The following is a 13,369-nucleotide window of genomic DNA, read 5'->3' on the forward strand; positions in this document are numbered from 1 at the left end:
GGGCATAAAGGTAAGGTATGGATGCAGTTACCCAGAACTTCTTTGCTGCCTGTCTGAACGCCATTATTGCTTGTCAGTCTGAATGCGTTGTTGCCGTGTTGAATACCTAGATCTCAGATAAGTGCCCCATTGTGGTCATTTTTTATTTCCTTTGGTCTTGTACTTAATTTTACTTACCTAAAATTCATGTTATCCAAGAAGGGAAAATATCAGTGTGGGATTCGGATTTCCCATAGGGATCATCATGAACAGTGTATGTTTTGTTTGGGGGCTTCTCATGACCATACCTCTTATAGTTTCTGAAAGGTGACTGTGTCTAAGACACTCAGAAGCTGTTTGTCTTCCCTGGCCATTTACCTTGAAAAGCAATGACTTAAACAGTTAGCCCAGGGTAGTGTGGCAGAAGCCATTAACCCTGAGATGCTCCTGCTATGTAAGAAGAAGGACAAGAAGTCTCTGCCAGATTCTTTAGCTGTCCAGCCTCCACTGAACATCCCTCTAAAAGTGTGTGATAGCTCTGTTTGTCGACTGGGGTCTACATTGGATTCCTCTGCTGCAACCCCGTTGGAGGCCAGCAAGGATCCATCTTTCTGCATGTCCTCTGAGGCTTTGTAGGCATCTGCTCCAGAAGTCAGGGGAAACTCAATTGGTTATCTCAGAGGGATTCCACAGCTATTGATCAGGGAGCAGGTTCTGGGTACTCTTACTGAATCTCACCAAGGGTTGGAACCTCTGGTATTTGTTAAGGCTGATATCCGTTCCAAGGAAAGACAAAAGACAAAACATGTTTCGGGCAATCCTAACCATCCTCAAAGTTAATAGCAGGAGTTTACTCAGGGCTTGTTTTCTGCCTTGATGGCCCTGAAGCATCATCAAGGGGTTTTGGTGCCTGCTTCTCCTTGGACCTCTACCCCTTCCAAATGGCCTAGGGAACTGGATTCGTCAGATGAGGATAAAGAGTCTAATGAGTGGTCCTTGTCCTATTCTTCACAGATGTCTTTGACTTTGGCTTATGGGTATGATGAGGAGGAGTCTATTAGCCCTGAGTGTCCTTTTGAGGAATTGTCCTTTTGGGACTTAATTGCTAAAAGGATAGAATGTTTTAAGTGGGATTCTTCTCAAGTATCAAATATTCAGAGGAGATGATATGATTTGCTTCATATGGATACTCCTAAACCCACTGCAGTTCCTCCTGTGTTGGCTGTCTTGTTAGTCACTTTCATTGCTGTTTCCAAGTCTCCTGATTCTCAGCCTCCTGCACATAAGAAACATGATCGGTTTTATAAGGTCCCTGAGGATTGTCAGATTTTATTTAAGTATCCTTCTGCTGATTCTGCTGTAGTGTCAGTCTCTTCTGACAAACCTTCCAAGCTCTTGCCCTCTTCCAAACTTTTACCTTCTGATAAGAGTATTAGGGTAGTGGAGACGATTGGTAAGAAGGTTTACACTGTTCCTACTTTGATCTTTAGGGCCATTAATTACTAGACCCACATGACCAGATATGCTGTGGTCTTGATAGCTCAGGTTTGTCAGGTTATTTCTGACCTTCCTGATTCTGAAGGCATGTCTTTGCCTTATCTGTTAGGTTTAACTTCTGAAGTGACTCGCCATTCTTCCAGGGCTGTAGCTTTTGGGTCTGTCATGAGATATTATTTTTGGCTTTGTCTCCAGTCTTTGCCTGAGGAGATTAAGGCCAAGGTGTCGGATGCTCCTTTGGATAATAGACATCTTTATAGGAATACTGCTGCCGACCTGTTTAAGTGTCTTCAAGAGAAAAGCAAAGCCTTGCAGGATCTTAAAAATACTTTTGTCTTTCCATCCCTAATTTCCAGAGGAATTCTTCTTCTAGATCTGCTTTTGTCTGTAGGCAGCCCCACCAGGCCTCCAAGGGCAGGAATGGTGGTAGGCAAACCTTTTCTGCTAAGGCTTCTCAGGCTTCTGTGGCCTCAGAAGCCTCCTTTATCTGATCAGCCTGGTTCCTTTTGACAGTTTGCCCCCCTACTCTTAGACCAGGTTCCTTTGTCTTTCCCTTTGTCTTCCAAATTGGCTTCTCATCACTTCAGACTCTTGGTTCTGTCTGTCATCCATCAGGGTTACTTCATGGTATGGAAGTCACTCCCTCCTTTTTAGAGATTCCTTAACCTACTTTAGTGCAACTTCCTCATTTTCTAGAGGTCCTAGGGCCCCTGGTGGACCAAGGAACCATTCAGCCTGTTCACCCTTCCCAAATGGGAAAGGGTTTTTATTCCAGGATGTTCCTGGTTCTTCAAAAGGAGGGCACTTGGAGACCTATTCTGGATCTCTCTATACTCAGCACCTTTTGAAAGTTCCCCCTTTTTTTGGATGCTTACTCTTCAAACCCTATTTCCTCTTTTAGTGCCCCAAGCTTTTCTGGTGTCTTTGGATCTGAAGGATGCTTACCTTCATATCCTTATTCACTCTCTTGCCAGGAAATTTTTATATTTCTCTGTTTCTTCCTCTCATTTTCAATTCTCTGCTTTGCCCCTTGTATTCACAAAATGCGTAGCTTCTATGATTGCTTTCTGCAGGCTCCAAGCCATTCAGATTTTTCTTTAGCTAGACGACCTGTTGCTTCAGGCACCTTCTGCCAGTCACCTGTTACAGGATCTGGAGTTCACCATCTCTCTTCTTCAAAGTCTTGGGTTCACTATCAATGTCCGTCCTGTCTTCAGATTCCAAAAATCCCTCCTGTCTCCCTTTCAGGATCATGTGTATTTGGGGTGCAGATTTCAGAAAGTGCCAAATGCTGGCCTCTTTTCCTCCTCCAAAAGTTTTGTCATTGACAGCCTTCTTTCAGTCTTTATTCCTGTGACTGCCTTTCCAACCAGAGAGTTTCTTTGGGCACTGGGATTCTTGTTCTCTTCTATTCCAGTGGTCCCTCTTGCCAGATTGCATATGCAGAAGCTTCAGTGGTATCTCAAGTCAGTTTGGCTGCAGCATTGCCATCCTCTGGATTTCCGTGAACCTTTCCTTCCTTGTCTAAAAAATTTGGTGGTGAAATCAGCAGTTTGCTCTCAACCCAAGCCTGCCCTTTCAGCCTCCAGTCCCTTCTCAAGAACTGCTCACTGATGCCTCAGTCATGGGGTGGGGGTGGAGGGGGCTTCATGTGGTTACCTGAAAGTTCAAAGTCTCCGACCCCCCCCCCCATCAGAAGGCAGACCATGTAGAGATGAGAGCTCTGATTCTGGCACCTCAGGCTTTTTCACCTCATGGTCTGTCCAGGCCCCTTTAAGGTGTATACAGACAACACTACAGTGATGTGGTATGTCAACAAGCAGGGAGGCACACAATTTTACCTCCTCTACAGGATGGCTCTTCAGGTCTTGGAGATGTCTCTCACTTATCAGTTAACTCTTCAGGCAGTATACACTCCTTCAGAGCACAATTTGGTGGCAGACCTCTTAAGCAGATCCAAAACACAGGCTCACAAATAGATGCTTCACAGAAACATGTGTTTGGACATTGTCCATTGGTGGGGTATTCCTTAGGTAGGTCTTTTTGCCTCCCCTCTGAATAGGCAGCCCTCTCTTCTGTTCCAAAGTGCCGTGCCATCTGGCGTGGAAAACGGACGCCCTTTCTTTTCCTTGGAAGGGGATATTTCTTTATGCTTTCCCTCAACTTCCTTTACTTTCAAGAGTCCTGCAGAATATTCAGCTGGACTACAAAAATTTTGGTAGTGACTCCCTTTTGGCCAAGACAACACTGGTTCTCCCTTTAAATGCATCTGGCCAATGGCAATCATCACACGTTACCTCACCAGTTAGACCCCCTCTCACAGGACAAGGGGTCTCTCATCTATCTTCACTTGTCCACTCTTCAAGTGACACAGTGGGTGATAGGGTTTTGATCCTTTTTACGCACCTCTTTTCTGAGGACGTGCTCAGGGTTTTTACAGGATACAAGGAAACCTACATCTGGAAAATCTTATATGTCCAACTGGAAACATTTTCTGTCTGGTGCCATGCTTGTAATTACTACCCTTTTTCAGTGGGGGTCCCTCTGGTCCTCAATTATTTGTGTGACTTGCTCCAGACACTGGCTTGGTCTTTTCTTCTGTGGAGGCTCATTTGTCAGCCATTTCTGCTTGTTGGCCCTTGAATCTTCCCGTGGCTTTTTGTTTTGAGGTCAAACAGTTTCTTAATGGTGTCCTGCAGCTTAGACCCCCAAGGAAACATATTCCTCTTCCTTGGGACCTTAATTTGTTTTGGAAAAATTGACCCGGGCTCCTTTTCAGCCTGCAAATTCTGCTTCTTTGCAACATTGTACCTGGAAGATTGTCTTGTTGCTGGGTCTTACTTCTGGTCAGAGAGTTTCTGAGCTTCAGGGCCTTTTGTCCTTTCCTCCTTTTTTTGGTTTTACATAGGGACAGGGTGTCCCTTCATACTTATCCTTCTTTTATGCCCAAAGTGGTAAATTTAATTGTCCTTGAATCAATCAACTCCCTTCCTTTTTCCCCTTCCCCCCAATCTGCTTGTGAGAGAGTCCTGCATACATTGGATTTGCAGAAACAGCTCAGGTACTAATTGGATAAAACTAAGGCCACTGTAAGTCTGATCAGCTTTTTTGTTTCCTTTCAAACCATCTCCTCCTGGATATCCAAGGCTATTTTCCTTTGTTATTCTTTTCATGGCAAATCTCTGTCTACTTCTGTTAGAGCTTATTCCAGTAGGGCTGTTGCCTCTCCTGGTGCCTTCTTCAAGGAGTTGGACACCAATTCCATCCTTGATGCTGCTACTTGGTCTTCAGTGCATACCTTTTCTAAGCATTATAAATTGAATATGGTTTCTAGGGCCAGAGCAAGTTTTTCTAGAACCATTTTGTATGGCTTTGTTGATGGTTCTTCTCAGCCTTCCACCTCACATTCTTTTCATTGAGCTTTTACAGTGATTTAGAAGGACACAGTACAGTTGTGTAAAATTGTACCATAACAGTAGATGTCCTTCTCTTCACTGATGCAGTAATCACTCCCTCCCTTTTTTCTGGTTCTTGTTTTGGATTCCGTTCTGGTTGAGGGACTTCACTTTTCTTCTGCATTTTCTCCTTCTGGATGTGCATAGACTCCTTTGCGCTGTGGAGACTGTTCTCTACTGGGACAATTCAGTTCTGGGTAACTGTATCCATACGTGACCTTTGTGCCTTATATCCTGTGTGGGGAGCATATGTATGACGTACTGTGCAAACAAGATCATAAGGCTTTGGTATACTGGCCAAACATCAGCCTATCTTAGGCAGAAGATCCCTGTAGTAAAGAATATTGCAACAGTGAAGAGAAGAGCATCTACTGTTATGTAAGATTTTGCACAACTGTACTTTCTCTGCTCTTCATAAATAATCTTTCCTCTAGTTTCCTCACCAACCTCTCCCCTGGCCTGCCTGCCTCTCTTCTTCAATCTTTTGGTTTACCTTTCCTATATTTTCAAATATCGTCCTTCATTCTTTCCTCAGCACCCTGTCTGCAAACCATCTTCTCACTCTCCTTAATAAGAAATTGTTTTGCTATGTCCTGTGTTCAGTCAATTTCAGAAGTCAGGTTAAACCACATTTCCCGTTCTGTTTTCTTTTTCTTATGTGAGGTATTGAAGTCAATCCATGTCCCTTGCCCTTACAAATTGATCCAGCATCTTGCATGGCTTTCACCAAAATGCTATCTTTCTTCATTTCAGTTTGAAATTTGTTATAGTGAATATTAGCAGTATTAACACATCTGATAGTCTGAATAAAAAAAGCAATAAAAAATAATGGAATTCCTTTATGTAAAATCCACTAAGTTAGCACTTCCATCAGTTACATAGACTTCATCAGATTAAGTAAAACTAAACACAAAGTAACTTAGTCATGTGACATGACTAGTGCTTCAAACATTTCCTTTTAATGTAAGTTTTACAATTTTCATAGTCATTCAAACCTGGGGATTCACAAACATCTGGCTTGACTTGCCAACAGTATTCTTCCCATTCCAAAATATCATCAGCATCAAATTTAATAGAAAAATCAGTACATACATATTATCGCAACCACATTTGTAACCAATAATGCATAAGTACCGTTTTTTTTGTTTTGTTTTTGTGTGTGTGTGTGTGTGTGTGTGTGTGTGTGTGTGTATGTGTGTGTGTGTGTGTGTGTGTGTGTGTGTGTGTGTGTGTGTGTGTGTGTGTGTGTGTATACAAGAAAGGAGTTCTCAAGAAGCTTAAAGGAAAGCTCCCTGGTGCAAATGTGAGCTGAGCAGAACAGAAAAGGTCTTTTGTTTTAGGATCACATTTTACTGAAGCCTCAAACGACAAGAACCAAGTCTTCTCGGCTACATTGTTTTGGTCGTCTAAGTAATACTGTAGTTTCTAAGCTGGGGGGGTAGATTTACTTGGTGCTGCAAACAGCACGACCACCACTACCGACGGGTTGAAATTAAAAGCACGTTACCTTCCCAGACAATCTCCTGAATTGTGTCCATGTTTATCAACTGTCCAGAATATAGCAGAATGTCCAGATTTTTTTGGTCTCACAGTTTGTCTGTTCCTCATAAAACTTGTGGTTTTCTAGCAAGGGTATTTGGCAAGTCATTCAGGGATTAAGACACCGAATTATAACGTACATATGAGTTTCAAATGGTGTATCTTTCAGAAAGCTGATGTCAATACAAAATGTCATTTCAACAAGTAATGTTAAAACAGCAATAATTTAACCTGGGCATTCCCTTATTTTTTTATCAGAATTCCAGTGTGAAATGATCAAGACGTATAACCATATGTCAGCATTTGCAGATGTTATATAAAAATAAGTAAACATCTTTCCAGTAATTATCTAGAAGGGCAATCTTCGCGGATGCATCCACAGTAAACAGACCAGGACACTTAAAAAAGCAACGCTGCATATAGCAAATCTTTAACAAATGTGGTTGCGATAATACGCAAGTAACGAAAAATCTTTACCATAATCTATCACTGCGAAACTAAAGCATTTACTTTTGTTACAACTATCAGCATGCTTAGTTAAAGAATTTATAAAGTCATTGTTTACAGCATGCATGTGCTCATAAATCCTATAATACAGTTCTCTTGCAGTTTTGCCCATGTAAAATCCAGGGCATTGTGTACAGTAGATTGCATAAACCATATGACTTGATTTAGATTCATAGATTAATACTAGGCTAACTGCCCTTGTGGGCAATTTTTAAGCCTAGCCAATTACCCCATGTATGAATCAAACCTTGCACCTTGTGTCTGTAAGGTAAGCACCTTAACCATTATACCAACCTCCGACAGCTCAATTAACAGTGTTAAACATTTCTCAAACTTTTTAGCTAAAATTTAGATATTGGTGTTGCACTTGATGACATGCACACAGTAATGGTGCTGCCCCTCCATAAAGGTAACCTTATAACCGACCTGGGATAATTACAGACCTGTAGGCATTGCAAGCCTCATCAGTAGAGCCATGGAATGTATTATAACTGACCTCATAAACTATGATATCAGTAATCTCATTAGATTTGACTACCAACACTATGGTTTTGTGAAGAGTAGATCCTGTCTATTTAATTTGGTAAATATCTTTGAGATGGTTATGGTAGCTGTAGAGATGAAACATAAATGATATAAAAATCAGTCTTTTTTATTTAAACAGAAGTACATCCTGTTGGAAAGTATTTACTACAGTTACAGTCATAACTTAATTTAGAAAATATTTTTTTTTCTCCAAAATTGTGGAATTACCCCTATTTTACTAGTTAGCTCTAATTCTTGATGCTAAATTTCCCACGGCGTTTTTAAGTACCATAAATAAACTGAAGTTATTTTTAGACATATGACTCTGACTGCCAATTTTCCCTATTCTATTGTTGTTGGGCATTAGCCTACAAGGTTTGTATACAGATTTATGTAGCTCCTTGATTCCATTAAAATTGTCCATTAACAACATTTCAGGATAACCTCTGCTGTTCAGTTTATCAGTCAGGAATAATTTTTTGTGTCAAAATTACCACCATCATCAGTAATCCTCCTGATTCTAATAAGCTAACCCTTGACTATGTTTTCTTTTAACCTTTGCAAATGCATAAGCTAAAGCCCAAGTATGAGTTTCTTTTATACTTCTGTTTTTTTTTTAATTTTGGATAAGAATCTGTTCCCAGATTTGTAAAGAGCCAAATCCAAGTAGTTAATATTTCTAAAATCTGCTTTGTATGTAAAACATAAATAGTCATTAATGTTGTTCAAATTCACCGTAACGTTTTCAAAATCATTTAGTCACTTTCTAATCAAGAAAAATATCATCAATAAAGTAAAATACTCATTTCAGTAAAACTTGAATTAAAAATATTGTTTTTCTCTCATCTAGATATAAAAATAGTGGCATAACAAAGAGCCATAACTGCTTCCATCACCACTCCTGTTGTTTGCCTAAAGAATTAAACTCCATGTAATTGTAGCTTAAACATCTAATATTTCCATAAGTGAATGGACTTCACCATTTGTGAAAATTTGTTAGTTAAAAAATTCCAACCTATCATTTTCAAGGCCAGCCTCATTTTGAATATCAGACTATAAAGATTTAATGTCTATGTTGACTACTGTACAAACGAAGAGACAGGTGAACATGAACATAAAGCAACATTTTTATTATACCAAGAAGAAAAACATTATTTGTTCTATAGCTACACATGTGTTAGAATGTCGCGAGAATAATGTATCTGACTTCAGGTTTAGTGTTCTTGCTAACCAAAGGTCGTAGAAACAACAATAACAGTGAGGACCACACACCATTTGTTTAGCTAAATAGTGTGGAAAGCAATGAGTTTCAGCAAGTGTTGATGTCTCAACAAGATAGACTGTTGGTTGACAGTACATTGATAGGGATTGACTCCAAGACTGGTTCTTTGGATGCAGAAGCTAAAATTGGTAAAATGCTTTTTCTGGAAGTGTTTTATGATGAAGATGCTGGAGCAGTATGTTGAGCTGAGCGTCTCACTAATTGGACTGCAACTTGATAAATGTCTAGTGTATCCTTTTACTGGCAAAAATTCAGATTTGTGGGAGAAATGGCAAGACATATTAGTTTATGTAGCACAAAAAACTGTAACAGGTGCTGACTGAATATGATGATAGAAAACATTCTTGCTTAGTATCTGAAGTTAAGCAAACTGAACTGGTTTTGAAATCAGAGGTCTATTTGGAGTTTTTTTAAGGTGAAATTAACTAATATTGCTGAAGACAATAATAAATTGGAATCAGAAATTACTAAACAGAAACATAAAAAAATTATTGCGTGATCAGGAAGATTATGCTAACAACAAATTGTTGTCATGGCAGTGACATTCTTATACATCTAATCAGCATGCATGTTCTTTACCTTAGCAGGATGGCTCAAGCAGTACAGTTAGTGAAAATGACTGTGTGTTACCAACTTCAGCATCTGAAGAAGAGGCATCATGTTCGAGATTAATATCTTTTGATGATGTACGGATAGGGTTTTCTAATATTAAACCAACGCATGAGAAGTCTTCATAGTTGGTAATCAGGCATAACGAGGAGCACATCGAGGGAGTTGTTTTAGATTGGTGAAAAGGACATAATACAATTAGGAATGTGCAGGTATCCAATATTTCAGGACTTAATGTGAAAGAATTTTAACAAGTGCATAATATTTCCAGCTAGAGGACAGTGATGTTTAATAATTTTGGACAAAATATCACTTTAAATGTACAGGTGTTGAACATTTATTGTCAGACGTTATCTGCACATGTTTATTCATTGTTAGCAAAAGGTTTATTATTTGTTCAAATTAACATTCCCCTTGGGAAAACATCTTGATAGTTTTGTTTAAATTATGTGCAAAAGTGCGTCTAAAAGAATTTTACATGAATATACAGGGGGATTTTGAGATTTCTCTTGCCAAAGGGGAGGTGGATAGTTTTAATGCAACCTATGAAGAACTGGATAAGCATAATATAAACTTGGGTAAATTGGGGCTGTAGTCAATTGATAGTGATTTGATGTGTAATGAGCGTCATGTATCTGTATGAAATAAAGGCTATGAGCACGTTACCATACCCAAGTATAAAAACAAAAAAAAAATTTTTTCTTCTCACTAGAGTTAATCTAAGTGTAAATGTGTTTGAAAAATTTTGTGAGTCAGTTTTTGAAAAATAATAAGTCAAAGAAAATAAATAATATGGCAAGCAAGCAATAATGCCCAACAGGGTGTATGTTATTTTAGAATGAATGCCCTCCCAGGGGTGTTCTGAGGTCTGAGGCCACAGGCGGAGGGCCTCTACACCCCTAGAAGGGCATTATTTCCACAATAGCACACATCCTGGAGGGCATTATTGTGCTTAGAAAATGGTCCGTCTGTAAAATTGCTGTGTTTTACTTGCTTAATTTTTATTACTATAGTATTTTGTTTTATATATTTTTGATGTAAAATAGTTCCTCCGCCTAAGGTTTCAAACTTGCTGCAGTATATGTTAATGGTGTTGAAAGAAGTATTTTACATCCAAAATATAACACTTAAAAAATATCCAGGTATTTACTTTATTTTTTTGTTCCCTTCCTCCTAAAATGTTTGGTTTGCTGCCAGTCTTTGGAGATAGAAGTTACTAAATAATGACGCATGTTTGAGTTTCAGACTTTTATTTCCTTCAGAACATTAATTCTAACACAAATCCTTTTATTTAAGCAAGTTTGTAATTTTATAAGAGCAATAATTAAAATATGTTCCTAGTTTTCAGCCTTTGTTCCTCTTTATTTTAGGCTTTATTCAGATTTCTTCAGCTGAAAGGTCTGGAGGTATGCAAACCTAGTTACTGCTGCCAGTAGTCAATCTCATTCACACTCTGTCTCTGTCTCTCTCTCTCTCTCTCTCTCTCACACATATACACACACACACACACACACACACACACACCTCTCCTTCAGAAAATGCATGCTAAGGCAAACCATATAAAATATATCCGTATTTTGAGCCCCTTTGCTCTATATTTATTTTAGGCTTATCCAGATACCTTGATCTAAGAGCATACCTCTCAACTGTACAGATTTTTGCATATTTTTGACTCATATTTTTGTTCTGTTACTCATAAAAATGTGTTTTTTGATAAATCACTGGGATTGGGATGATCTGAAGATTAAAGTCACTAAATAATGACATGTATTTGAGTTTCAGACTTCATTTCCTTCTGAAAATGCACAATAACACAAATCCTGTTATTCTAACAACTTTCTAAGTTTTTAAGAGGAGTATTTAAAATGTGCCCCTATTTCTGTGTATTTGTCCCCCCCCCATTATGTCACACTTATCTAGATTTCTTGTGGTATGAGTTTGAGAGGAATGTCTAAGAGGTTGAGAGATATGCAGACGTCTTAACTGCTGCTGCCAGGGAATTTGCTCAGTCGCTGTCACATCACTGTCTCTCTCACACACATACACAGTCTCTTCTGCTTTCATGCGCGCATTCACTCACACACGCAGACAGAAACATAAACTCGTATACACACACGCGCACGGGGCGCGCACACTTTTTCTGTTTCATTCAATTGATTTCTCTCCCGTACTCTCATACATGCATACACTCTCTGTCTCTCACACACACACACACACACACACACACACTTTATTTTAATTTTTTTCTTCTTTCTTATTGTACATTCACTAAACAGCAAAAGCACTGCTTAGTGAGCATAAATAATGATGGCTATTAGTTTTCTTCAGTCCGAGCTCCACGGCAAATTAATATACTGTCATGAATCTGCAGACTCATTTTTCAGCAGGCATTACCTGTAGATTAATACCATGCTGGAGAACATTCATTTACCAATGAGGCTGCAATCTACAGATCACCCATTCTCTAAAAGAAGAGCACAGTACTTTGTAATGCATTAGATCAAAAAAAGATATGCTAGTTGCCAGCAAAGCAGACAATGAGGGCAATGAGATACTGATAGATAGGAGTGATTATGTTAGATTATGTTAGAATGTGTAACACTTTATTAAATAATGAGAATGAATATGATTTAATTAAGAATATTTATTTAAAGGAATAACCGTATGCTGAGTGTTTTGAAGGTGAAGAGTGTCGGATAGAGTGATGTTTATGAAGCTAGAAATTGATGGTGTAGTGATGAATGTTGTTAGTGCATATGCTCCACAAGTTGGGTGTGCGATGGATGAGAGAACATTTTTGGAGTGAGTTAGATGAAGTGGTGATGACTGTACCTAAGGGTGAGAGAGTGGTGATTGGAGCAGATTTCAATGGGCATGTTGGTGAAGGGAACAGAGGGGATGAGGAAGTGATGGGTAGGTATGGTGTTAAGCAAAGGAATGCAGAAGGTCATTTGCTAGTGGATTTTGCAAAAAGGATGGACATGGCTGTCGTGAATACGTATTTTAACAAGAGGGAGGAGCATACAGTGACATACAAGAGTGGAGGAAGATACACACAGGTGGAGTATATCTTATCTAGAAGGGCCAATCTGAAGGAGATTGAGGACTGTAAAGTGGTGGCAGGGGAAAGTGTAGTTAGGCAGCATAGGATGGTGGTTTGTAGGATGACATTGGTGATCAAGAAGAGGAGGATGAGTGTGAGGGCAGCACCAAGGATCAAATGGTGGAAATTGAAAAAGGGTAATTGTGAGATAATGTTCAGGGAAGAGTTAAGACAGGCACTGGGTGGCAGTGAAGAGTTACCGAATAGCTATGTAACTACAGCAGAGCTAGTAAGAGAGATGGCTAGAAAGGTGCTTGGTGTGACATCTGGAAAGAGGAAGGAGGACAAGGAGACCTGGTGGTGGAATGAAGAAGTACAGGAGAGTATACAGAGAAAGTGGTTGGCGAAGAAGAAGTGGGATTATCAAAGAGATGAAGAAAGTAGACGAGTGTAAGGAGATGAGGTGCATGGCAAAGAGAGAGGTGGCGAAGGCTAAGGCTAAGGCATATGAAGAGTTGTATAAAAGGTTGGACACTAAGGAGGGAGAAAAGGACCTGCACCGATTGGCTAGACAGAGGGAACGAGCTAGTAAAGATGTGCAGCAGGTAAGGGTGATAAAGGATAATGAGGGAAACGTACTCACAAGCAAGGAGAGTGTGTTGAGCAGATGGAAAGAGTACTTTGAGGGGTTGATGAATGAAGAGAATGAGAGGGAGAGAAGGTTGGATGATGTGCAGATAGTGAATCATGAAGTGCAGTGGATTAGCAAGGAGGAAGTAAGGATAGCTATGAAGAGGATGAAGAACTCAAAGGCTGTTGGTCCCGATGACATACCTGTGGAAGCATGGAGGTGTTTAGGTGAAATGGCAGTGGAGTTTTTAACTAGATTGTTTAATGAAATCTTGGAAAGTGAGAGGATGCCTGAGGAATGGA

General features: G+C 39.6%; 1 protein-coding gene across 1 annotated transcript in view; it reads left to right on the top strand.

Moving 5' to 3' along the window:
* LOC122817266 (MYCBP associated protein) overlaps window positions 1-13,369 on the top strand; it is a 2,683,797-nt gene that overhangs the window by 1,079,485 nt on the left and 1,590,943 nt on the right. The window lies entirely within an intron of this gene.

Source organism: Protopterus annectens, chromosome 12.part0 (genome assembly GCF_019279795.1).
Source record: "Protopterus annectens isolate FY-2018-M chromosome 12.part0, PAN1.0, whole genome shotgun sequence".
Taxonomy (NCBI): Eukaryota; Metazoa; Chordata; order Ceratodontiformes; family Protopteridae; genus Protopterus; species Protopterus annectens.